Source organism: Pongo abelii, chromosome 6, assembly GCF_028885655.2.
Source record: "Pongo abelii isolate AG06213 chromosome 6, NHGRI_mPonAbe1-v2.0_pri, whole genome shotgun sequence".
Classification (NCBI taxonomy): Eukaryota; Metazoa; Chordata; class Mammalia; order Primates; family Hominidae; genus Pongo; species Pongo abelii.
The window spans coordinates 28,401,141-28,427,163 of NC_071991.2; the positions used below are offsets into that span (position 1 = coordinate 28,401,141).

At 41.5% G+C, this 26,023-nt stretch overlaps 1 long non-coding RNA gene across 3 annotated transcripts; it reads left to right on the forward strand.

Moving 5' to 3' along the window:
* Positions 1 to 1,514: 1,514 nt before the first annotated feature.
* LOC129060655 (uncharacterized) lies at positions 1,515 to 25,621 on the forward strand. 3 transcript variants are annotated; one of them, XR_008527501.1, is made up of 7 exons: positions 1,515 to 1,730; positions 8,523 to 8,704; positions 12,130 to 12,368; positions 13,548 to 13,750; positions 24,265 to 24,357; positions 24,611 to 24,700; positions 25,365 to 25,615. It is a non-coding gene; the product is annotated as an uncharacterized LOC129060655 (long non-coding RNA). The 3 variants fall into 3 exon arrangements; XR_008527500.1 differs by having other exon boundaries at positions 1,527 to 1,730; positions 8,605 to 8,704; XR_008527502.1 differs by lacking the exons at positions 8,523 to 8,704; positions 12,130 to 12,368; positions 13,548 to 13,750 and having other exon boundaries at positions 1,519 to 1,730; positions 25,365 to 25,621.
* The last annotated feature ends 402 nt before the right edge of the window (positions 25,622 to 26,023 follow it).

Consider the following 26,023-nt stretch of genomic DNA (forward strand, 5'->3'; position numbering starts at 1 on the left):
CATTGGGCCTACCTTTTAGCTGACTGTCCCCACCCAAGGCAGCCTCAGGATTATGGTCACAGGAACAGCAAGGCCATCATTGCGGGGCTAATTATGTATAACAGAAAGAGGAGGTGTCCCACAGTGAGCCACCATAATGCTCTTATAACAACCTCCTTTATTTCTTTTTTTTTTTTTTTTTTTTTTTTTTTTTACTTTAAGTTTCTGGGATACATGTGCAGAGCGTGCAGGTTTGGTACATAGGTATACATGTGCCATGGTGGTTTGTTCCAACTATCAACCTGTCATCTAGGTTTTAAGCCCCGCATGAATTAGGTGTTTGTCCTAATGCTCTCCCTCCCCTACCCCCACCCCCTGACAGGTCCCGGTGTGTGATGCTCCCCTCGTTGTGTCTATGTATTCTCATTGTTCAACTCCCACTTATGAGTGAGAATATGTTGTGTTTGGTTTTCTGTTCCTGTGTTAGTTTGCTGAGAATGATGGCTTCCAGCTTCATCCATTTCCCTGCTAAGGACATGATCTCAGTCGTTTTCATGGCTGCATAGTATTCCACGGTGTATATGTGCCACATTTTCTTTATCCAGTCTCTCATTGATGGGCATTTGTGTTGGTTCCAAGTCTTTGCTATTGCAAATAGTGCTGCAATAAACATAGTGTGCACGTGTCTTTGTAGTAGAATGGGGATATGACCAGTAATGGGATTGCTGGGTCAAATGGTATTTCTGATTCTAGATCCTTGAGGAATTGCCACACTGTCTAACCTCCTTTCTTTCTTAAGGGGACTAGTGATGATATGTCCTATACAATTAAGGAATCCAAGTATAACAGCAACCTACCTCTGAGACCTGGGATTACTGTAGCAACACTACTAGTGACCAAATGCATTGTCCAAGCAGGAAGTCTAGTAATAGAAATTCCAAGCAGGCAGTTAAATTTCTCTTCCAGTCTACCCCCTGCCATGAGTTAATCGTGTGACCCTGAGCTCCAGTCCCTTTATTTGTCAAGCAAGGGGCTCTTCCCAGCTGTAAAATTCTGTGATTTTATCATATTTGATCATTTAAGCACAAATATGTCCCTCCAACAGACAGCCTTGAAGGTGCACTTTAGAAAAAATCACTGAGTGGTAAATCGTGTGCCCTTAAGTGAGAGTTTATTATCTAATTCTCTGGGAAGCAGTCGAGAATTTTCCTCCCAAATGTGAGATTTACTTTAAGCTTAAATTATTTTTAAAAGGTAGACAAAACCCATGATATCATCCCTGTATTTATTTGTAGATGTGAAAAGGAATTCCTACGAGTTCTGAGACTTAGATAAATACACAAGAATAATAATAACCTTCGCAGGAAGGTATTGAACATTAGACAGTTACCGAAGGCAAACGTTATTTGTTCCATGGGAGCTCCTCGACTGGGTCTTTTGATTCTGTGTGTAAGCTGCTAGAGCAGGCAATTACTGTTCTTTTTCTATTCTGGGTCTTAAAATACCTTAGAATTCTTTCTATTGTGATCCAACTGTTAGGAGGAAGACTCCAGCCCCAGTGTGGGAAAGACTCCATGTAACAGTTCTTAAATGAAAACCCCAGGCATGTGCCAGGTGGGCACAGGGGAGGAGAAGAAGGCTCTTCATTCATTCAGTCTGCCCACCATCACCACGTCCCCACTGAGCCATGGCACCTGGGATCCATAGACCTCCCCTTGAGGCCCTCAGAGTCTAATGCGGGGGACACACAGGTAAGCAGATAATTTCAATGCAATATAATGGTTTCTGTAAAATACACATTCAGCAACAGGGGAATGATTGAGTACATTATAGCAGATCTATAGAATGGAGGATTATGCATCAATTAAACGCCATGTTTTGGAAGAATATTTTTATTTTTATTTTTATTTTTATTTTTATTATTTATTTATTTATTTATTTTGAGACGGAGTCTCACTGTCGCCCAGGCTGGAGTGCAGTGGCGCGATCTTGGCTCACTGCAAGCTCGGCCTCCCAGGTTCACACCATTCTCCTGCCTCAGCCTCCCAAGTAGCTGGGACTACAGGCGCCCGCCACCATGCCTGGCTAATTTTTTTGTATTTTTAGAAGAGACGGGGTTTCACCATGTTAGCCAGGATGGTCTCGATCTCCACACTTTGTGATCCGCCTGCCTTGGCCTCCCAAAGTGCTGGGATTACAGGCATGAGCCACTGCTCCCAGCCCCTGGAAGAATATTTAATATGGCTTTTTTTTTTTTTTTTCACTGACTTTGCTGTTAAGGCAAAGAAAAAGTCATGCTACAAAGTTCTATACAGCATGGCCGGACACGATGGCTAATGTCTGTAATCCCAACACTTTGGGAGCCCAAGGTGGGCAGATCACCTGAGATCAGGAGTTCAAGATCAGCCTGGCCAAAATAGTGAAACCCTATCTCTACTTTAAATACAAAAAATTAGCCAAATGTGGTGGTGCATGCCTGTAATCCCAGCTACTTGGGAGGGTGAGGTAGGAGAATCTCTTGAACCTGGGAGGTGGAGGTTGCAGTGAGCTGAGATTGTGCCATTGCACTCCTGCCTGGGCAACAGAATGAGACTCCATCTCATAAAAAAAAAAAGAAAAGTCCTGTGCAGTATGAATCCACGTTATATGTATTATACAATATGTAAAATATATTATATATAATATATACGTATGCATAAATGCACGTAGTACATATACTCTATCATTGACACATATGTGTATAAATATTTATATATCTAGAACCACATAAAAGGATAAACATTATACCCTATCATATAAAGAATAAACGTTTATCCACATAAAAGGATAAATATAATAACAAGTAGTTATTGAACTCTTAATACATTCCTTAATATACTCGGAATACTCTCTTTATGTTCTATATGCCATTTAAGTCTTAAATTTACTTTATACAAAATCATATATGTAAAAGTGTGGCTCTAACATGTGTACAATGTAAACAATAAAAATAAATAGGGCCAGGCATAGTGGCTCCTGTATGTAATCCTAGCACTTTGGGAGGCCAAAGTGGGAGGATAACTTAAGGTCAGGAGTTCAAGACTAGCCTGGGCAACATAGGGAGATGCTGTCTTTACCAAAAATAAAGTAAAATAAAAAGTTAATAGGCCAGGTGCTGTGGCTCTGGCCTGCAATCCCAGCACTTTGGGAGGCTGAGGCAGGTGGATCACCTGAGGTCAGGAGTTCGAGACCAGGCTGGCCAACATGGTGAAGCCCCCTCTCTACTAAAAATACAAAAATTAGCCAGGCATGGTGGTGGCGTCCTGTAATCCCAGCTACTTGGGAGGCTGAGGCAGGAGAATGGCTTGAACCCAGGAAGCAGAGGGTTTAGTGAGCCAAGATTGCACCACTGCACTCTGACCTGGGCAACAAGAGCGAAACTCTGTCTCAAAAAAAAAAAAAAAAAATAGAAAATTTAAAAATTTTCTAATTTTCTAATTCTTAATGTGTTGAGTAATTTTTTATTGTATTCTGGACATTTTTCACACTATGCTCTGTGAATCTGAGTCTTGATAAAATGCTATAGAGATTTTTTAAAAATTTAAGCAGGTAGTAACCTTGCAAGATTCAAGCCACAAATTCCTACCCACCTTCTGTGTGCATTGGTTCATTCTAGTGCCAGTTCTGTTTTCAAGGCCCTCATAAGAGCTATTTAGATGTGTCCCACTGGTGCACCACCTAAGGGCCATTATGGGATCTGGGTAGTGTTCTAACCCATCCTTCAGTTCTCAAAGACTGTGATTTAGCATCAGGTCCATATATATATTATATATTCAGTTTTCCCCACCAATTTTAATACTCTCAAATTCTAGTGGTTCATTGAGATCTTTTTAAAGTCTTCGTAATTATCTGTACATTCTCTTGTTTATCATTTTCAATCCACTTTTATTATTTAAATATATTCATTTTTATAGTGTTGCTCATAATCCCAGTATCTATAGTCTTTGTAGATCTGACTCTATACTTTGTTGTTTCTGTTGGCTGTTGCTCATAGTGACTTGTTTTTTTCAGAGATGTGTTTGTTTATTCCGGGCTCCAAGAAAATATACCTGTATGCATTTGCTTTAACCTAAAATTTTGAGTTGAAGTTTTCCAGGACACATATGTGGTATGAATTCTGGTCCAACTCCTCATTATATATTTGTCATTAGGGATTCTCAGGGACTATTCTTTTTTCAGTCATTCAACACAGACCTAAGAAAAAGACCAATGATTTTTCCGACATTTATCTCTGTAGAGCAGGATTTTCATTTAATGTATTCAGTGAGGGTTTCATCACTCTAGGGCCCCTTCTCTATGACGAGGCTTCTGACCTGTCCTTTTGTCATGTTAGGACTTCAGACTTTGTTTACATTTTTGTATGTATGTTTCTCTAACACCCTTGATAGACAAACATTCATCCTCAGGGAAAAAGCCAGCTTCAGAAACTGCATGTCATTCTTGTCTCAATCTTTATTATTATTATTATTATTATCATTTTGAGACAGAGTCTCACTCTGTTGCCCAGGCTGGAATGCAGTGGCACGACCTCAGCTCACTACAACCTCCGCCTCCCCAGTTCAAACAATTCTCCTGCCTCAGCCTCCTGAGTAGCCGGGATTACAGGCATGCACCACCATGACTGGCTAATTTTTGCATTTTTAGTAGAGACAGGGTTTCATTATGCCGGTCAGGCTGTTCTCAAATTTCTCACCTCGTGATCCACCCATCTTGGCCTCCCAAAGTTACAGGCATGAGCCACGATGCCTGGCCATCATTCTTTATTATTGTCTTCCACTTCCAACTTGTATTTAAGCTCAGCATACTTAAAATATGCCTTAAATATGTTGTTCAGCATTTTTAGGTGTTCTGTAATAGGAGGTGTGTGTGTGTGTGTGTGCTTGGTCTGGTATATAGCTTTAAGTAAAAGTTTGTCCCTAATTTTTTCCTAAATTTACTATAAAATAATGCTAATAAGCACAGCAAATATCAGCAGTGGTTTAATTTTGAAAGTACTTATGAGTTATTTTTTCTTTATGTTAATTTATATTTTCAGAAATTTAAAGAGGATCCTTTGTTATTTTTATAATTAGGCAAGGGTTATGAAAGGAACATTATGGCAAGGAATTACATGGTGTAAAGGCGGCAAAACAGGAAGTTAACAATAAAGGAATGAGATGAAAGAATTCAAAAAGGAGGGAATTGTTGAGCTGATTATAAAATTCTTACCTGAATTCTGTTAAATACACAATGAAATTTCCAATAAATTATATCTCAAAGAAGTATATGTTAATTTTTTTGTTAAAGGTAATTTGAAGTGTACTTCCCTTGCTTGTACTGAATATAACCTTGACTAAATCTGACTTCATAGAATTTTTGCAAAACTTAAATGAGATAATAGTTGAAAAAATGCCAGCTCAGATGAAACACACAGTTTTGAAATTTTTAGTAGCATTACATTATGGCAGTAAGACTTAAATAATGAAATGAAAAAGCTTCTGGTTATTAAGTTGCTGATTATATCAGAGTCAAATGACATATACTTGTGTTTGAAATTCAGGTGCAGACTTTCAATATAAGAGAGTTCACTTTCCTATATTCCAGTAAACAGTATCCTAATTGCCATCAATAGCGTTTGTCAAGCACATGATTCGGGTGTCAGCATTGTGCTAAGAGAGGGAAAGGTTATATAAAGAAGTATTTACCCTTGAATTTCAAATAATTTTTATGGGGATGTAAAAACATAGTAAATCCCCTTATGTGGCTCAGAATTTATTAAAGCCCATATAATATAGACACAAGTAAAAAACAGAGTTGAGCCACATAATCTTTAAATATCTTGTAACTCAAAGTCTTTTTTTTTTTTTTTTTGAGATGGAGTCTCACTCACTCTGTTGCCCAGGCTGGAGTTCAGTGGTGAGATCTCGGCTCACTGTAACCTCCATCTCCCAGGTTCAAGAAATTCTCCAGCCTCAGCCTCCTTAGTAGCTGGGACTACAGGCACGTGCCACCACGCCCAGCTAATTTTTTGTATTTTTAGTAGAGATGGGGTTTCACCATGTTAGCCAAGATGGTCTCCATCTCCTGACCTTGAGATCCACCTGCCTCAGCCTCCCAAAGTGCTGGGATGACAGGTGTGAGCCACTGACCCCAACCAGTAACTGAAAGTCTTTGACTCCAGCCCAAGATGCTCTGGGTTTAAGAAAGTTCACCTTTATGTCAGGTGACATTGTTCGCTGCCATGGAGTAGAGATAGAAAAGCCTGTTTTATAAGTTTATATATACTTCCCAGTGTTGTGTCATATGAAAAGTAGGTGCTGATACAAAATATAAAAATAAACAACAACAAACCTCAAATGATTGAGAGGAGAAATACAAAGTTGTTGCATTTAGCTGAGAATTCATGTCATATTTAATTTTTACTGCAGCTTTGCCTTCTCGGTGTTTGAAAATTAGGTTAAGGAGTTAAAAGGGATATTTTCTGGCCGGGCATGGTGGCTCATGCCTGTAATCCCAGAACTTTGGGAGGCCAAGGTGGGCGGATCACGAGGTCAGGAGATCGAGACCATCCTGGCTAACACGATGAAACCCCGTCTCTAACAAAAAATACAAAAAAAGTTAGCCGGGCGTGGTGGTAGGCGCCTGTAGTCCCAGCTACTCGGGAGACTGAGGCAGGTGAATGGCGGGAACCCGGGAGGTGGAGCTTGCAGTGAGCCGAGATCGCGCCACTGCACTCCAGCCTGGGCGACAGAGCCAGACTCCACCTCAAAAAAAAAAAAAACACGGACATTTTCTGAGAATCCACTATCCCACCTCTCTACGTGATTATTTTTTCATTGTATTTATCACTGTCTCATATGCTGTATGTATTTCCTTGTTTATTCTCTCTCTCTCCTGTTAGAATCCTAGCTCTATATGGCAGAGATTTTGGCCTGTTGTTTTCAACAGGCAAAAACCTTTTCAACATTGTACCCTCCATCCTTAGAACTGTGCCTGACACACACCAGGTACTTAATGATTATTTGTGGAAGGAATTAATTACTCTGTTATTTAAGAATGAGAGCAAAGCCAGATACGGTGACTTACGCCTGTAATCCCAGCACTTTGGGAGGCTGAGGCAGGTGGATCACCTGAGGTCAGGAGTTCGAGACCAGCCTGGCCAACATGGCTAAACCCAGTCTCTACTAAAAGTACAAAAATTAGCCGGATGTGGTGCCAGGCACCTGTATTCCCAGCTACTCAGGAAACTGAGGCAGGAGAATCGCTTGAACCCAGGAGGCAGAGGTTGCAGTGAGCAGAGATCGTGCCACTGCACTCTAGCCTGGGAGACAGAGTGAGACTACATCTCCAAAAAAAAAAAAAAAAAAAAGAATGAGAGAGAAAACAGTCTCAGGGCTAATATGGCTAGGAGAGTTTAAAGTATTCTATGGTAGTAGTTGTCAAACTTTATCACCTGTAAGGCTTGCTAAACCACAGGTGGCAGGGTTTCAGTCTCAGCATTCCTCATCTAAAAGGGAATGGACAGAGCATAATAATTTACATTCTAGGGCTGGGCACAGTGGCTCATACCTGTAATCCCAGCACTTTTGGAGGCTCAGGTGGGTGGATTACTTGAGGTCAGGAGTTCGAGACCAGCCTGGCCAACATGGTGAAACCCTGTCTCTACTGAAAATACAAAAAAAAAAAAAAAAAAAAAAAAAAAGCTGGGTGTGGTAGCATGTGCCTGTAATCCCAGCTACTCGGGAGGCTGAGGCATGAGAATTACTTGAACCTGGGAGGCGGAGGTTGCAGTGAGCCAATATCGCACCACTGCACTCAAGCCTGGATGACAGACCAAGAGTGTCTTAAAAAAAATAGGTTTTACATTTTAACAGGTTCCCAAGTGATGCTGATGCTAATATTTCTGATTCTGGGGCTGTACTTTGAGAACCTCTGCTCTTAAAAAAAAAAAAAAAAGATGCCCTTTTGTATAAATGGATCTCTACCCTCACCCCTATAATCCCAGTGTCATATCCAGAGTGCACTTACCTAGAACTAACTACCTATTGCAATTTGAAAACAAAGATTACTACTCTCACTTCAATTAAATTAATCACATGTTATTGGGTGATGGGGAGAGTAAGGAAGAGGAAAGAGTCCAGGACATAATTTGGGAGATGGAGTAATAGAGCCCAGGGAAGTCAAGAGGCTTGTCCAAGGTCCACAGCTCATGGCCAATAGATAGTCTGTCAAATTTTCACTATATAAAATTGGCACAAAATGTGCCAAATCTACATTTAGAACATTTGTTTCTGATTGCCATAGAGAAGATAGAACTAAATTCCAAGTGAAATGATACTTAAGAGATCTAAACGCCAAAGGAACATGTCTTTAAATTTTTGTTTTTCTGAAAGCAAGGTATACTACTGCACAATGGAGAAAAATAATTAGAAACAATAAAAGTATTTATGATAATGGGAGATAAACCTATTAAGAATTTTATTAGATAAAGATGACAAAATTAACTTTCCCTGTTTTCATTTTAGAATCACTGAACATTTGTGTTTCCATTATAAAAATAGCAATGAAAAGAAAATTGGACACAGCATTACCCTTTTCCCTCTGCAGGGTGGAGGAGGATGATTTCTTCTCCCTCGAAAGATGAGGAAGGCCTACTGCGGGTTTAATTAAGGAGGATGTTGTATGCAGAAAAAGAGCAAGGCTTAAGGTAACACCCCGCAACTGAGTTCCCCAGGCTACATAGTAGTTGTACACTTGGGCTCTGCACTTGGACTATGTGATTTAGAATATTGCCTCTGCCACTTCCAATACTTTGGACCAGGTACTTAATATTTCCATCCTTCAGATAATCCTTCTTTTTGAGATAGGGTCTTGCTCTGTTGCCCAGGCTGAAGTGCAGTGGTGCAATTATAGCTCACTGCAGCCTCAAACTCTCAGGCTCAAGTGATGCTCCCACTTCAGCCTCCTGAATAGCTGGGACTACAGTTGCACACCACCATACACAGCTAATTTTTTAAAATTATTTTGTACAGACAGGGTCTCACTGTATTGCCCAGACTGGTCTGGAACTCCTGGGCTCAAGTGATCCTCCCGCCTCTTCCTCCCAAAATGCTGGGATTACAGGTGTGAGCCACCATGCTCTGCTGAGATAATCCATTCTTAAAAGATGGTGAGGAATTATTCGATGTCAGCTGAGTTTATCTATCCTTGGCATAAAATGACATGAATTCAATCACATTGTGGGAAAGTGATCCATCCATTTGAAAGGATTCTCATCAATAATGTATCTATCCAGTCTCTCACTCTAAATTCTGAGCTGGGCACTCTGCATTGATCTCATTTTGTGACATGACATAGACCTGACTCAAACACCTGCTGCAGCCTTTGTAGCTGTTGCCATGGGGAGAGCATCTGCTGATTGGGCAGAAACTATAATTTTGAAAGAATCCTGGAAGAAATATGTTTAATGAAAAAACAAATGAAAAACAAACAGCAAGTTTAGATAAGAGAAATACAAGAAAAGATGGCCTATGAAAGAAAAGAAGATTTAAAATAACCTCCTTTTTTTAAAAAAGTAAAACGAAGAATATTTCAATAATTTAATTTGCACAAGGTCAGCCCTAGGTGAGCCTAAGCAGAAACCAGGTGCATGGGGCCTCTTCCTCTAAATTTATTATAGTTGATATGCAGAGGAAGTTGTTAGTTATTGGTTCATTTGTTTGGCTGAAGACAAAGAGAAGTGTTCTGTGCATGGCTTCCTGGGGGGAAACTGTTGGAAGTGCAGGATTGGAGACCCTGAGTGTGCTGGCTCCTTAGTCTGGCTCCAGAGCAAAAGTGGATGCAAGAGAGGGATGGAAGTTATGGTAAAAATCTAGATGACCAATAGATATGACACTTTATGAGATTTAAGAGACAAATAGTGGCATTAGGTTGGTGCAAAAGTAATTGCCAGCCAGGTGCAGTGGCTCATGCCTGTAATCCCAGAACTTTGGGAGGCCAAGGCAGGTGGATCACGTGAGATCCCAAGTTTGAGACCAGCCTGACCAACGTAGTGAAACCCTGTCTCTACTAAAAATACAAAAATTTGCTGGGTGTGGTGGTGGGTTCCTGTAAGTCAAGCTACTCAGGAGGCTGAGGCAGGAGACTCACTTGAAACCAGGAGGCAGAGGTTGCAGTGAGCTGAGATTGCACCATTGCATTCCAGCCTGGGTGACAGAGCGAGACTCTGTCTCAGAAGAAAAAAAAAAAGTGAAGCAATTGCTGTTTTAGCAAAAATCGAAATTACTTTTGCACCAACCTAATGCTTTGGGTACCAGGTTTCACAATACGGCGTGCCTCTGCAGGGAAAGCCATTCCTCCTCTACTCTGCTACAGGCCATGGAGAACCCCAGCACCTGAGCTGAAGAGGTGCCTGCACCCAGCCGAGGAGCAGGAGGGACTCTTGCACATAGTGAGGCACTTTATATTTACATTTATTATTTTAAAAAATTAGTGTCCTGGCGCGGTGGCTCACTTCTGTAATCCTAGCACTTTGGGAGGCCGAGGAGGGCAGATCATGAGGTCAGGAGATCGAGACGATCCTGGCTAATACGGTGAAACTCCGTCTCTACTAAAACTACAAAAAATTAGCCGGGCATGGTGGTGGGCACCTGTAGTCCCAGCACCTTGGGAGGCTGAGGCAGGAGAATGGAATGAACCTGAGAGGTGGAGTTTTCAGTGAGCCAAGATGGTGCCACCGCACTCAGGACTGCTTTTGTGTCCATTTTTAGTATATTCTTTTGTCGTTGTTTTCACAGAGGAGCACAGCAATTTTTTTTCTGAAAGGAAAAAAAATGTGTGGCTCTATATTTTCTGTATCAGCAATTCAAGAACATGAATTAAACAACAGTTGAACTCTAGCAACCTTGGAGGACAGTACAAGAGAAGAAAGAAACAAAAAAAAGAGAGGAAAGAAAAGGAAGGAAGGAAGGAGGGAAAGAAAGAAAAGAAAGAAGGAAGAAAGGAAAGAGGGAAGGAAAGAGGGAAGGGAGGAAGGGAGGAAAGGAGGGAGGGAGGGAAGGAGGGAGGGAGGGAAAAGAGATTAAAAAAAAAAGAAAGATAGCTAAGATTAAGGATCAGTTCTTTGCCTCCCGAATTTTTCAGAACAAACTTTCAGCTTTCAGACCACCATTCTGTCTCATTTGGAACAGTTTCTTAAGATTTCTTTTTGAAAAATTCTAACTGGACTATAGCGATAACTAGAATCTTGAGCACTTAACTATGAACCAGACAATATCCTGATTGCATTCATCTATTTAGCCCTTTGAGTGGCATGTTGTTTTTAATTCCGTTTTATAGATGAGAAACATAGGATTAGAATGACCAAATAATTTGTCCAGGGTCTCAAGCTACAGAGAATAGAACCAAGATTTGAATGAGAATGTTGGGTACACAGAGCCTTATTTTAAACTTCTAGGAATGGAATACCACTCTTCACTGCTCAAACACATTCAGTTGCTTCCCATTACTTATGCTTTCTTCTATCTAAAATCCTTAGCTATTATTATTATTATTAATTATTTGAAATGGAGTTTTACTCTGTTGCCCAGGCTGGAGTGCAGTGGTACGACCTCTGCTCATTGCAACCTCCACCTCCTAGGTTCAAGTGATTCTCCTTTCTCAGCCTCCCAAGTAGCTGGGATTACAGGCACCTGCTACCACGCCTGGCTAATTTTTGTATTTTTAGTAGAGACAGGGTTTCACCATGTTGACCAGCCTGGTCTCAAACTCCTAGCCTCAAGTGATCCACCCGCCTTGGCCTCCCAAAGTGCTGGGATTGCAGGTGTGAGATACCATGCCCGGCCCTTTAACTGATTATCTAAATCAGAGTTTCTAAGTGGTCTTCTGTCTAACTTAGCACAGCCTGCCCAGCTCCCTCTCCCAAGAACAATCTAGAGAATCTATGGTGGGGAAATGTCAGGATGGGGAAAAAAGCCATGACAAGTTGCTGGAAAGCAGAGGGCTGTTTTCAGTAGAGATCAACTGTGTGTGTGAGAAGGGGAAGGGTTGAGAGCTGCTCTAGAGGCCAGTGCAGAATGTCCTGAAACTAAGAATTGAAGTTCTGGTCTTGCTTCTGTCTTCTTTCCAACCCAGGCAGCAGATGTCCTCAGGGAGAGTGTCGGGCAGGATTGAGTGAGGAAAGCCTCAGAACACCATGGATGCAGCCTTGACAAATGCAAGGAGGACCCCACAGCCAACACTGCCCATAGAGGAATCCCCACTAGGCAGCAATGGCCAGGTCAAAGCACCCCTGCTGTGCCCAGCTTTTTGTCTGGGGATTGCTCCAGAAGAGTTTGGCTCAACTTAAAATATTCATGAATTAGAATTTTATGGTAATAATTGATTTTTTATCTATCCATCTATCTATGTCAGTATGTATTCACAGATATTTACTTTATTCTATAGATTAGAATGCATCCTTATTATTATTGATATTATTATTTTGTTGCTCAAATTGTCCCAGATTTGCTCATTAGGGGCTTTTTTTTTCTTTTTGTTGGAGTCTTGTTCTGTCATCAGGCTGGAGTGCAGTGGCCCAATCTCGGCTCACTGCAATCTCTGCTTCCCGGGTTCAAGCAATTCTACTGCCTCAGCCTCCCAAGTAGCTCGGATTACAGGCGCCCACCACTATGCCTGGCTAATTTTTGTATTTTTAGTAGAGACAGGGTTTCACCATGTTGGCCAGGCTGGTCTCAAACTCCTGACCTCAGGTGATCCGACCACTTCGGCCTACCAAAGTGCTGGGATTACAGGCATCAGCCACCGCACCTGGTCTCATTAGGGGCTTCTTCAAGTTGTCTTCTGCACTTTTTTTTCCCCTGTGGCAATGGGTAAAAGATTTTTTATATTTTAGGTAGAGACAGGGTTTTACCACATTGGCCAGCCTGGTCTCAAACTCCTGACCTCAAGTGATCCACCTGCCTCAGCTTCCCAAAGTACTAGGATTACAGGCATGAGCCACTCCTCTAGCCTTTTGTACTCTGTTGAGGTGCTCTCTCATTCTACATTTTCTTGAACATTGCATTACTTTCCAGCATCATAAAATGTTCCAGGCTCATATTATTACCTTTTTTTGCCCCAGTCCTAGAATCAACCATTTTTCCAAGAAGCTCTGTTTGTTTGTTTGCTTGTTTTTTGGACAATGGTACATAGAAAGCAAGATCTGAATGGTAGGTATATAAAAAGCATTTTGTAACGTGTTATGGAAAACTAGAGAAAAAAATCAGATGAGGGCAGTGTGTCTTCTAAGTTTAGCAGAGTGTACTCACTAGACACCCAGTAAGTGTTTGATGTTAGTGTGGCTACACTTGTAACCAAATATAGTCAATGACAAAAATGCTTCATCTAGACAGTATGGGCAGGGTGACCCACTAGCTCTGCTTACCAGGTATTGAGGAGTTTCTTGGGACACTGGACTTCAGCAGATGAGGCTTCTGGAGGGCGGGAAGCATAGGTTGTGTGGCTCTCTGAGACATCAGGAGTTGCTAAGAATTCCTTTCTCTGCCCCTTAGGCATTTCAGATGCTGTCATTCTCCATGAGTAGCATTTGCAGCGTGGATCTCATCCATAGCTTCTGATTCTCTGCCCTATCCTCATTGAGCTCTAAATAATAACTTTGGACCTTTCAACATGGCTCAGATAAGCTGTGATGGGAAACATGGTCTGTGCCAATGGAGCACATGGTTCTGCCAGCAACAGCCTGTTGGAGCAGGAGGTGAGAAGTCCAGATGTACAATTACAACTGGGCTTCCAACAGCATCCCATCTGGGGTTCACAGAAGTGCAACTAAATCAACAAAGGCTTTGTTTCAAGCATCGCTGGCCACAGCTGCTGTAGCATCTCAGTTTTTCCTATCAAATATTTTCCACAAGGGCTGAGTGGGAGGCTGAAGGATCAGAGGAAGAAAGGTTTAGAGATGAATGCATCTTAGGCTTGCACAGAAACTCGGTCAAACATCGTGTTAAATCCCCTGCCTTTATGCACAACTGTATTATTGTCCCCATTCTGCAGATTCAGAAACTGAGGCTTCAGAACCATTAATGGTTATGCCCAAACTGCCACTAGAGAAGAGGTGAGAGTACTCTTTCCTCTAAGACTAGCGCTCATTTTTCCACACTAATGCTTCCTCAATTATGTTCCTGAAACCCACATAATGTGTATAATGAGAAAGTCCTATAAAAAAATGTTTACTGAATCTAGATTTCCCATCTTATTTGTGCATGAAGCTTTCTTCACCAGATTCCCATTATGAGACCACAGAGAGCTGAGTCTAAGAAAGTCGTCACGGGTGGGGAATTTGAGGTTTTTTTAAAAAAGAAGTGAAAAATCACAGACATGTTAGAAGTAGTCAAATACTGTAACCACTCATGAGGGAATTGTTTGGGTTGGTAACTCTATTGGACTGATAAAACATAAGGGCATTTTGATTAGCTGAGCCATGGTTTGCTTTAGACTACAAAGTACCGTCCCTGTCTTTCAATGCGGCTGTTTCAGTGGTATTTGTTTCAATCCTATTTTTCAGCCAGTGGGTGAAGGACAGCAGTCACATAAAAACTTTCATTAAGAGATTTCAGGCTTGGCACAGTGTAATCCCGGCACTTTGGGAGGCCAAGCTAGGTGGATTGCTTGATCTCAGAAGTTTGAGACCAGACTGGGCAACACGGTGAAACTCTGTATTTACAAAAAAAAAAATGCAAAAATGAACCAGACGTGGTGGTGTGTGCCTGTAGTCCCTGCTACTCAGGAGGCTGGGGTGGGAGGGTAGCTTGAGTCTGGGAGGTTGAGGCTGCAGTGAGCCATCTTCATGCCACTGCACTCCAGCCTGGGCAACATAGCAAGACCCTGTCTTAAAAAAAGAGAGATTTTTAGAGACTCTGAGCACACACAGTGTTACTTTGGGGTCCAAAGTGTGTGAGGCAGAGTCACTGAGAGAGCCAATCTCCTCATCTTGCCACAGTCTAGTGCAGGGCTGGCCCTTTGAGAATTTGTAGTTGTGGAAGCATTAGGAGATAGCACCTCTGACAAATACCTTGACACTTTTGTACAGGGAACTCCCACCTATCAGTGATAAAAAGAGAGCAACCCCGTTTTTTAAAAAAAGAGGAGAGTTGCTATGAAAAGGATATTTGTAGAATGGGAAGCCACCAAGGTTTTGACCATAAGATGAGAGCCCAAATTTACTGGTAATTAGAAATAAGACAAATGCAAATTCAAACCACAGTGAGCTACTTCTTCATGCCTACTGGACTAGGTGACAGAGAGTTGGTGGGGCTATGGGAGGCCACATGCTCTGTTGGTGGGTGGGTGGACTGGTACAGCCATTGCGGTGTTACTCATGCAAATTATATATGTGCATACACATGCCTCAGCAATTCCTTGCCTGGTATTTATTTCAGGGTCCATAATGGAACTTGTACAAGGAAGTTTTTTGCATTATGGTTTATGGTGGGGAAGTTGGTGGCAACCTGGAAATTCATTACTAGAAGTGGAGAGGTAGGGATAGGCAGGGGTTATGTAGTTTGGATATTTGTCCCCTCCAAATCTCATGTTGAAAGATGATCCCCAGTGTTAGAGGCGGGGTCTGGTGGGAGGTGATTTGATCAGGTATTAGTTCATTCTCACACTGCTATAAAGATACTACCCGAGACTGGGTAATTTATAAATAAAAGAGGTTTAACTGACTCACAGTTCAGTATGGCTTTGGAGGCCTCAGGAAACTTACAATTATGGCAGAAGGGGAAGCAGGCTCCTTCTTCACAAAGTAGCAGGAGCGTGTGTGTGCATAGGAGAAACTGCCAAACATTTATAAAACCATCAGATCTCATGAGAACTCACTCACTATCATGAGAATGGCATGGGGAAACCACACCCATGATCCTATCACCTCCCACCAGGTCTGTCCCTCAACACCTGCAGATTACAATTCAAGATGAGATTTGGGTGGGGACACAAAGCCTAACCATATCAGATCACGAGTGTGGATCCTTCATGAATGGCTGAGCACCATCCTTTGGTGATAAATGAGTTCTCACTCAGTTCATGTGAGATCTGGTTGTTTAACAGAGTCTGGAACCTCCTTCTCCCTCTTGCCACGTTATGCCAGCTCCCTCTATATCTTCTGCCATGTTTGGAAGCTTCTTGATGCCTCACCAGGAGCAGATGCTGGTGCCATGCTTCTTGTACAGCCCACAGAACCATGAGCCAAATAAACCTATTTTCCTTATAAATTATCCACCCCCAGGTGTTTCTTTAAATGACACAAGAACAGACTAACAGAAAGGGTAATATTCCAGTGATAGGCGTGATACAGCTACACGGGTTGTTGAAATAGTGAAACAGTGTCCTCATGTCATGTGGGTTGATAACCTGCTGCTTCTCAGCCTACTAAATGCCTCTCCATCTCCCCTACAAACTACCCTAACCTTTTCTGCTGTGGCAATTTAAGATTAAATTCTGAATTTCAGGAGCCTCTGGGACCCAGTTCCAGCCCAGCATTGAGGCTCCCTCCTCATTAGGTCATGCCTGTGTTGTTCAAGGGTTAAATATTTTGTACATTAACTGTGTGGAGGGCTCAACCACAATAAATTTATACCATGGGCTACTAGGCAGTAGTTAGAAGCAATGGCTGTAGATACAAGCTTATATCTTAAAAAACTAGTTCTTAGGCAAGTGAATTGTTTTATATTAATGTAATTTACAAAAATTAAAAATTGCATGCACACAAAACTAAAATGTGCATTTTGTAAGAACACATTCAAAAGGTGAGACACACAAACGATACATTAAAATGATTGCTTAGGGAAGAAAAGAGAACTGGAGTGAGTTATGGCAATTAAAGGGAGTGAATGAATGAATGAATGAATGAAAACAAGATGGACAATGCACAGGTCCAGAGGACATATCATGAAGTAAGGAGTATGGCCAACTCAATCGTCTTCCCCTGGAGTTCAAAGTGAGAAAGCATTAGCTAAAACATAACAGCATGAGCCAGGCACTGTTGAAGGCACTTTGCATGTAGTAACTCATTTGATCCTGACAATATTCTCAAGCCTGCCCAGGTCCTATTTGCCTTTGGATCCAGTCCTGGCCATTTCCCTCTCTCTGCTGTATCCTATCAGTGTTAACATTGTTCCAGTGGCTTCTGGACCAGCCAACATTGACCAACCAGAGCAGCAGAAGAAAAAGGTAGGAAAGTGGTCCTGCAGCTGGTTGGTAAGCCATCTAAAGGCACACAATGGGGACTGTGTTAATTTCATAGTGCTGCCATCAGATTTACCACCGATTTAGTGGCTTAAATCAATACAAATGTATTAACGACAATTCGGTAGGTCAGAAAACTGAAATCGGTCCCACTGTGCTAAAATCAAGGTGGCAAGGAGATCATGTTCCCCTTTCTGGAGGCAGTAGGGCAGTGGTCCCCAACTGTTTTGGCACCAGGGACCGAATTCGTGGAAGACAATTTTTTCATGGACCACAAGCAGTTGGTGGTGGTGGTAGTTTCTGGATGATTCAAGCACATTACATTATTGTGCACTTTATTTCTCTTATTCTATTATTATATTTTATTTTTATTATTACATTGTAATATATACTGAAATAATTATACAACTTATCATAATGTAGAATCAGTGGGACCCCTAAGCTTGTTTTCCTGCAACTGGATGGTCTCATCTGGAGTTAATGGGAGACAGTGACAGATCATCAGTCATTAGACTCTCATAAGGAGTGGGCAACCTAGATGCCTCACGTGCACAGTTCACAATAGGGTTCACATTCCTGTGAGAATTTAATGCCACAGCTGATGTCACAGGGGGTGGAGCTCAGGCAGGAATGTGAGTGATGGGGAGCATATGTAAATTCAGATGAAGCCTCGCTTGCTTGCCCTCCACTCATTTCCTGCTGCTTGGTCCAGTTCCTAACAGGCCATAGCCTGGGGGTTGAGGACCCCTGCCCTAGGGGATCATCTATTTCCTTGCCCTTTTCAGCTTCTAGAGGCTGCTCACATCACAGTTCTCTGTTCATAATCCCTTTCTCTGTTTTCAAATCCAGGAACATTGCATCTTTCTCACCCTTCTCCCATAATCACAGCTCCCTCTCTGACTCTTTTTTTTTTTCAGGTGGGGTCTTGCTCTGTTGCCCAAGCTGGAGTGCAGTGATACCCAAATCCTAATCCCCAGAACGTGTGAATATGTTATCTTATATGGACAAAATGATTTTGCAGATGTGATCAAGGTTAAGGACTTTGAGATGAGGGTATCATCTCAGATTATCCAGGTTGGATATTATCCATAGCTCACTGCAGCCTCAACCCCCTGCACTCAAGTGATCCTCTCTTTTCAGCCTCCCAAGTAGCTAGGAACTACAGGCATGCACCATGATGCCTGGCTAATTTTTACATTTTTCTTTTGTAGAAACAGTCTTGCTATGTTGCCCAGGCTGCTTTCAATCTCTTAGGCTGAAGCAATCCTCCTGCCTCAGCTTCCCAAAGTTCTGGGATTACAAGCATGAGCCACTGCGCCCAGCCTCTCTCCGACTCTGACCTCAGCTGGAAAAGTTTCTTTAAAGGACTCATGTGATTAGGTTGAGCCCACCTGCATAATCTGAGATGATACTCTCATCTCAAAGTCCTTAACCTTTATCACATCTGCAAAATCCTTTTGTCCATGTAAGATAACATATTCACATGTTCTGGGGATTAGGATTTGGGCATTTTTAGGGGACCATTATTCTGCCCACCGAAGAAATGAACAGAAGTATTTTGGGGTGAAATGATGCCAAAGGAGAAAGCAGAGTAGAAAAGAAGGGATTTTGCCACTGATGTTGGTTTCCATGTGACCTCATGTCTAATTCAAACACTGATGAAATCTGCCAGCATTTGAGCTGTACTTAGAATAGAGTCATTTGCAGAAGATCAAAAAAGATCCTGGAAAAAGAATAAGATAATCAAAGGGGTTGAGGGAAGCAGTTCCAGACTCTCAGATTAACTGCAGAGTGGGGAGGGTAGAGGTGGAGAGGGTGGTGTAGGAGGGTTATGGGGGCAGTGTGAGAGTGGGAGGAATTGCAGGCTCCCAGAAGTACTGTGAAACATGAAAATAAATGAGGTGAAGAGAAGAAAAAGGCTGAAAAGTATACATTTCCTTGTCTTTCATAAAAGAAAGCTAAGATAGACTGAGCGTGGTGGTTCACGCCTGTAATCCGAGCACCTTGGGAGGCCGAGGAGGGTGGATCAACTGAGGTCAGGAGTTTGAGACCAGCCTGGCCAACATGGTGAAACCCCATCTCTACTAAAAATACAAAAAAAAAATATTAGCGAGGTGTGGTGGCGGGCACCTGTAATCCCAGCTACTCAGGAGGCTGAGGCAGGAGAATAGCTTGAACACAGGAGGTGGAGGCTGCAGTGAGCCGAGATCGTGCCATTGCACTCCAGCCTAGGCAACAAGAGTGAAACTCCAACTCAAAAAAAAAAAAAGAAAAGAAAAAAGAAAGAAAGAGCTAAGATAACTAAGCTCTCCAATAAAAATAGCAAAAACAGCTTTTTTTTTTTATTAGAGAGCTTAGTTATGGAGAGGTAATTTTGGTATTAATGTTTTAAGGGAATTCCTAGCAGAATCAAAAACTGTATGTTTGTCTTCCAAATGAGTGATAAAGATGACAACAAGTAGAGCATTGCCCAGACATCAGAAGGCCAAATAGAAGATTCAATAGCAGAATATTAAAATACAGCATGAAACAGACTGACAGAGGCTGGATCCAGGAGGCACTTACACCAGTGATTTGTACCTAATGGTGTAAATTCCACTGCCAAGAAACAAAGACTCTCACACTACAAGACTGTACTTGTTTAACAAATTGCTGCTTGTGAAACATCTCGCTAAAGCTGAATGACCTCAAAAGTCTAAAAGCAAAGTTGAGAAAGCCAATATTAATTAAAAAATAAAAGGTGACTTCTAGTGTAGAAAATAGTAACCTAACATCTAAGGCAAAACTATTGGCCATGACAAGCAGGAAAATTACTTACGATAAAAGTCTAAAATCAATAATACAATTTTGAGATTATCAAAGTTTTATCCTTTGAATCAATATAATAAAATACAACCCATGGGAAAGACATGAAAATCATAATTAGAGGATAATTTTTTTTCTTGTTCTTTTTTGAGACAGAGTCTTGCTCTGTCGCCCAGGCTGGAGTGCAGTGACATGATCTTGGCTCACTGCAACCTCCGCCTCCCCTGTTCAAACAATTCTCCTGCCTCAGCTCCTGAGTAGCTGGGATTTCAGGCACCTGCCACCATGCCTGGCTAATTTTTGTATTTTTAGTAGAGATGGGGTTTCACCATGTTGGCCAAGCTGGTCTTGAACTCCTGACCTCAAGTGATCTGCCCACCTCGGCCTCCCACTGACCTCAAGTGATCCACCCACCTCGGCCTCCCAAAGTGCTGAGATTATAGGCGAGAGCCACCTCACTCAGCCTAGAGAATGATTTTGATTGTTATATGTTAATGAAAAATTAAGGACACAAAAATTAAATATGGATATAAATGATATAAACAATGAAAATAAGTTAGATGGAATGAATAGGATTTTTTTTTACTTTATTGAAAATATACCTTCTTTTCTTATGTTTGTGATTGTTTATACAAATTGATTATATGATACTAAAAAGCACAAAGATTTAAAAAAGCATTCAATAAATATAGAATTTTTACAAATATTTTATTAAATAACAATTGTCTCACAGCTCAAGATTAAAACCACAGATTATTCAGAAAATAAGGAAATTTCTTTTTTATTTTAAAACATTGCAGAAACAGGCTGGGGGCAGTGGCTCACCCCGTGATCCCAGCACTTTGGGACATGGAGGCGGGAGGATCACCTGAGGTCAGGAGTTCAAGACCAGCCTGGCCAACATGGTGAAACCTCATCTCTACTAAAAATTCAAAAGTTAACCGGGCATGGTGGCGGATGCCAGTAATCCCAGCTAGGGAGGTTGGAGTGAGCTGAGATCGCACCACTGCACTATAGCCTGGGCAACGGAGTTATGACTCTGTCTCAGACACACACACACACACACACACACACACACACAAATAACCCCTGCCACCAAAACCACTATAGAAACATATATTCAGTCATGTGCCACATAATGACACTTGGATCAGTGATGAATTGTGTCTATGACAGTGGTCCCATGAGATAATAATAATGTATTTTTTGCTGTTTCTTTTCTATGTTTAGATACACAAATGCCATTGTGTTACAGTTGCCTACAGTATTCAGTACAGTCATATGCCGAATAGATTTGTAGCCAGGGAGCAATGGGCTCTACCATATGGCCTAGGTGTGTGTTTGGCTCTACCATCTAGCCTTGTGTAAGCTCACTCTGTGATGTTCACACAATGATGGAATTGCCTAATAAAGCACTTGTCAGAAAATATCTCTGTTTTTAAGTGATGAGTGACTGTAGTGTGGTCAAAGCAGGACTCCAAAATAAATTCTTAGCTTTGAATATTTTGTAATAAAATAAAAAGGTGAAAATAAACAAAATGAAGCATTCTAACTAAAATTTAAAAATAAAGAAAATAATTATACTGTCTACTTAAACAACATGAAACCATGAAACCTAGCAATAAATGTATTTTAGAAAAGACTAATAGAATAACTAAAATAATAGTTATTTTAGTATAAAATATTATACTAAATATAAAATGAAATAATATTACTAATATTAATTAGTAAATAAATAGTAATTAATATTAAATAAAATACTAAAATAACTGGGGCTGGTGGTGGTGGCTCACACCTGTAATCTCAGCACTTCCGGAGGCAGAGGTGGGTGGATCACTTGAAGTCAAGAGTTTGAGACCAGCCTGGCCAACGTGGTGAAATCTCTACTAAAAATACAAAAGTTAGTCTGGCCTGGTGGTGCACACCTGTAATCCCAGCTACTTGGGTGCTGAGGCAGGAAAATTGCTTGAACTCGGGAGGCAGAGGTTGCAGTAAGCAGAGATCACACCACTGTACTCCAGTCTGGGCAACAGAGTGAGAATCCATCTAAAAAAAAAAAGAACTAAAACATTAGCAAGTTTCAAAACACGAGAGAAAAAAAAAGAGGTGTAACAATAGAAAATAATAATGCACTTTTAATGCATTATTATAAATGCAATTATGAGGTGTACATAATTATATTCTATTAATAATGAAGCATCTTAATGAGATGTATTATTTTTACATAACATAAATTGACAATGGCAAATTGATATAAGATCAAATAAGAATTTGAAATTATACTAAGGAATGAAACAAATGAGAAATATTTAATGTGGGTGTTTTCTGCTCCCTGTCTTTACAAAAAGACAGAAAGCTATAAAATTTATCCTATAAGGTAGATGTTGCTGTTCCCAATACCTGACCAAGATAACCAAAAGTATATTAGAATAATCTCACTTGTGAATAAAAACTATGTGATTAATAACAATGTCAGTAAGTAGAATTTAATGATACATTAAAATAATAATATGAAAGTACAAAGGGTTTATCCCAAGTATAGAAGTGATCAATATTAAGAAAAACATTAATATATTACTATAGCTTGTATTACATCTCTGAAAAATGAGTCTATAAATCAATAAATGAGTAGATATTAAAGGGTGTTTTATCAAGTCATTATTATTTTAAAGTCTTATAAAGACATATAAGAATTAGAGACTACTTCCTTAATATTATCAAGAGTATATTCTAAGCTATTAATAATAATTGACATTATGCTCCAAGGAGAAATAAGCCCTCTAAGGATTTCTCTTCAAACAAAGCACCTAACAAAAGTCCCTTGTCTGCCTTTTTAGTTAATTCACTTTTGAAAGTTATGTGTATCTTGGCTATCAAGGAGGTTAGAGACTCAACTTTCATCTGAAAGAACTCTAAGTATCTGATATAATGTTTGTCCCCTCCAAATCTCATGTCAAAATATGATCCCCAATGTTAGAGGCGTGTGGTCATGGGGTGGATCCCTCATGAATGGCTTGGTGCCCGCCCCAAGGTAATGAGTGAGTTCTTGCTCTGTTAGTTCACTGAAGAGCTGGTTGGTTATTTATTTATTTATCTACTTATTTATTTTGAGACAGAGTCTCGCTCTGTCACCCAGGCAGGATTGCAGTGGCATGATCTCAGCTCACTGCAACCTCCACCTCCCGGGTTCAAGCAATTCACCTGCCTCAGCCTGATGAGTAGCTGGGGCTACAGGCGCCCGCCACCCCGCCTGGCTAATTTTTTATATTTTTAGTGGAGACGGGGTTTCACTGTGTTAGCCAGGATGGTCTCGGTCTCCTGACCATGTGATCCATCCGCCTTGGCCCCCCAAAGGGCAGGAATTACAGGCGTGAAGAGCTGGTTGTTTAAAGGAGCCTGGCACCTCCTCCTCTCTCTCTTGCTTCCTCTCTCTCCATGTGATACACTGGCTCCCCATTCACCTTCTACCATGATTGGAAGCTTCCTGAGGTCCTCACCAGAAGCAGACACTGGCACCATGCTTCTTGGACAGCCTGCAGAACCATGAGCCAAATAAACCTCTTTTCTCTCTAAATTACCCAGTCTCGGGTATTGCTTTATAGCCATGCAAAATGGACTAACACAGTAACCTCAAGACACTAGTTCTCTTCCTGCTTCCAGGTGGGGCACCGCTTGCTTTCTCACCAGGTGCTGCTTTGGAAACACAGCACAATGAGAAACAGAAAGCTCACTTTTACTTCTTAGGGGTTATCTGGTCTGAACCCCCCATTTTGCATGTGAGAACACTGAACTTTGGAAAGGAAAAGTGAGTTATGTAAGACCAAACACTTACTGGCAGAGCTAGGGATGAATAATCACAATTTATAGAACACCTGCCACTCACCCCTTGAACAGCCTTAGGAAAAATATTGCACTTCCTATTGCATTCTTTTTTTGTTTATTTTTGAGATGGAGTCTCACTCTGTCACCCAGGCTGGAGTGCAGTGGCGTGATCTCGGCTCACTGCAACCTCCGCCTCCTGGTTTCAAGCAATTCTCCTGCCTCAGCCTCCCAAGTAGCTGGGATTACAGGCACCCACCACCACACCTGGCTAATTTTTGTATTTTTAGTAGAGACAGGGTTTCACCATGTTGGTCAGGCTGGTCTTGAACTCCTGACCTCAAGTGATTCACCTGCCTCACCTTCCAAAGTGCTGGGATTACAGGACCTATTACATTTTTGCAGATGAGAAGAGTGAGACTTGGAGGCATTAAACATCTGTGCTAAGATCACCCACTTAGAAGAAGTGGAGCAGAGTGGACAGAACACCCAAGATAAGTTTGTAATTTTTACTTTTTATAACATTTCATAAAATAATGTTAAAATGTTTATATCTCTCTCTTTTTTTTTTTCTGAGACAGAGTCTTGCTCTGTCACCCAGGCTGGAGTGCAGTGGCATGATCATAGCTCACTGCAAACTCGACCTCCCCTGCTCAAGCAATCCTCCCACTTCAGCCTGATGAGTAGCAGGGACTACAGGTACACACCACCACACCTGGCTAATTATTATTTTTTTTTTTTTATTTTGCAGAGATGGTGGTCTCGATATGTTGCTTGGCTGGTCTCAAACTGGGTTGAACCAATCCTCTTGCCTTGGCCTCCAAAAGTGTTGCAATTACAGGTGTGAGCCACCATACCCAGCCTTGTACCTCTTTTAAATATTTGTTCACTATTTATTCAATGAGTCAGGATCAGCACATCACCTACCATATCAAAGGCAAACCACCAAAGCAGAAGTCCAGAACAGAGACCACATTTCTGATGTATGACATGTTGACATGGCCTAGGACCCTGTCTCTTAATCTGGTTCAGAGACAGTTTTGGATTGGAACTCAAATTTGCTGGTTCCATAGCCTGTGTACTGGGCTATGGCACTCAGACCTCCTGATTCCTGGACAAATGTATTTTCCTTGCGAACCCCTTTCTGAAAATCAAAACTGAAGATGGCATTATTTTCCCCTCCCAGGTCATTCCAGGGGTATTTCTTGTCCACCTACGTTGTGCAGAGTAATAAACATGAGACCAGGCAGGCAGGGTCTAGCCTCACCTAGAGGATAAGACCGGGCTGAAACATGCAACTGCATTTTCAGGCTGTGGTTTAACATTTGTCTCTGGAAATTCCAGCCAGGTGGGGCTAGTCTTGACTTCTCTGGCTTGTTTAGGAAGCTTTCTTTTCTGGCTCCTGATGTTTGGCTTTCTGCGGGAAGGTGCCTGTAAACTTTCTCCCCATGGACTCTAACCTTGCTGCTTGTAGTCTAATCATGGCTTTGGTTTCTTTCTTGCAGGAGAAGGCTTCCACTGCACAACTGGAAGAAACCATTGCTTTGGGAATTTTCTATCCTGCAACCCTTAGCTACCCTTTGCTGGAATGCTGCCACCATGACTGCTAGAGACACTTCGTGGAAGCCCACAAGATGTGCCATCTTTTCTCATGTGGGCCAGGCACAAGCTTCTGTTCATTCCACCTATGGTTTGAAGGTCAACCCTCTGCAGCACCTGTTTAATCTCTAGAAGAGATGCTAATAAAACTTGGAAATGGGCCGAGTGTGGTGGCTCATGCCTGCAATCCCAGCACTTTGGGAGGCCAAGGCGGGCGGATCATGAGGTCAGGAGATCGAGACCATCCTGGCTAACACGGTGAAACCCATCTCTACTAAAAATATAAAAAATTAGCCAGGTGTGGTGGCCGGCACCTGTAGTCCTAGCTACTCTGGGGGCTGAGGCAGGAGAATGGCATGAACCCGGGAGGCGGAGCTTGCAGTAAGCCGAGATGGCGTTACTGCACTCCAGCCTGGGCAACAGAGCAAGACTCTGTCTCAAAAACAAAAAACAAATCAAAGAAAAAACTTGGAAATGTTGTAGCTCAGGTATCTCCATTATGATTGAAACCACCTTTGCAAAAAGTATGACAGTGAGAAAAACATGACATAGAAAAATTATGACA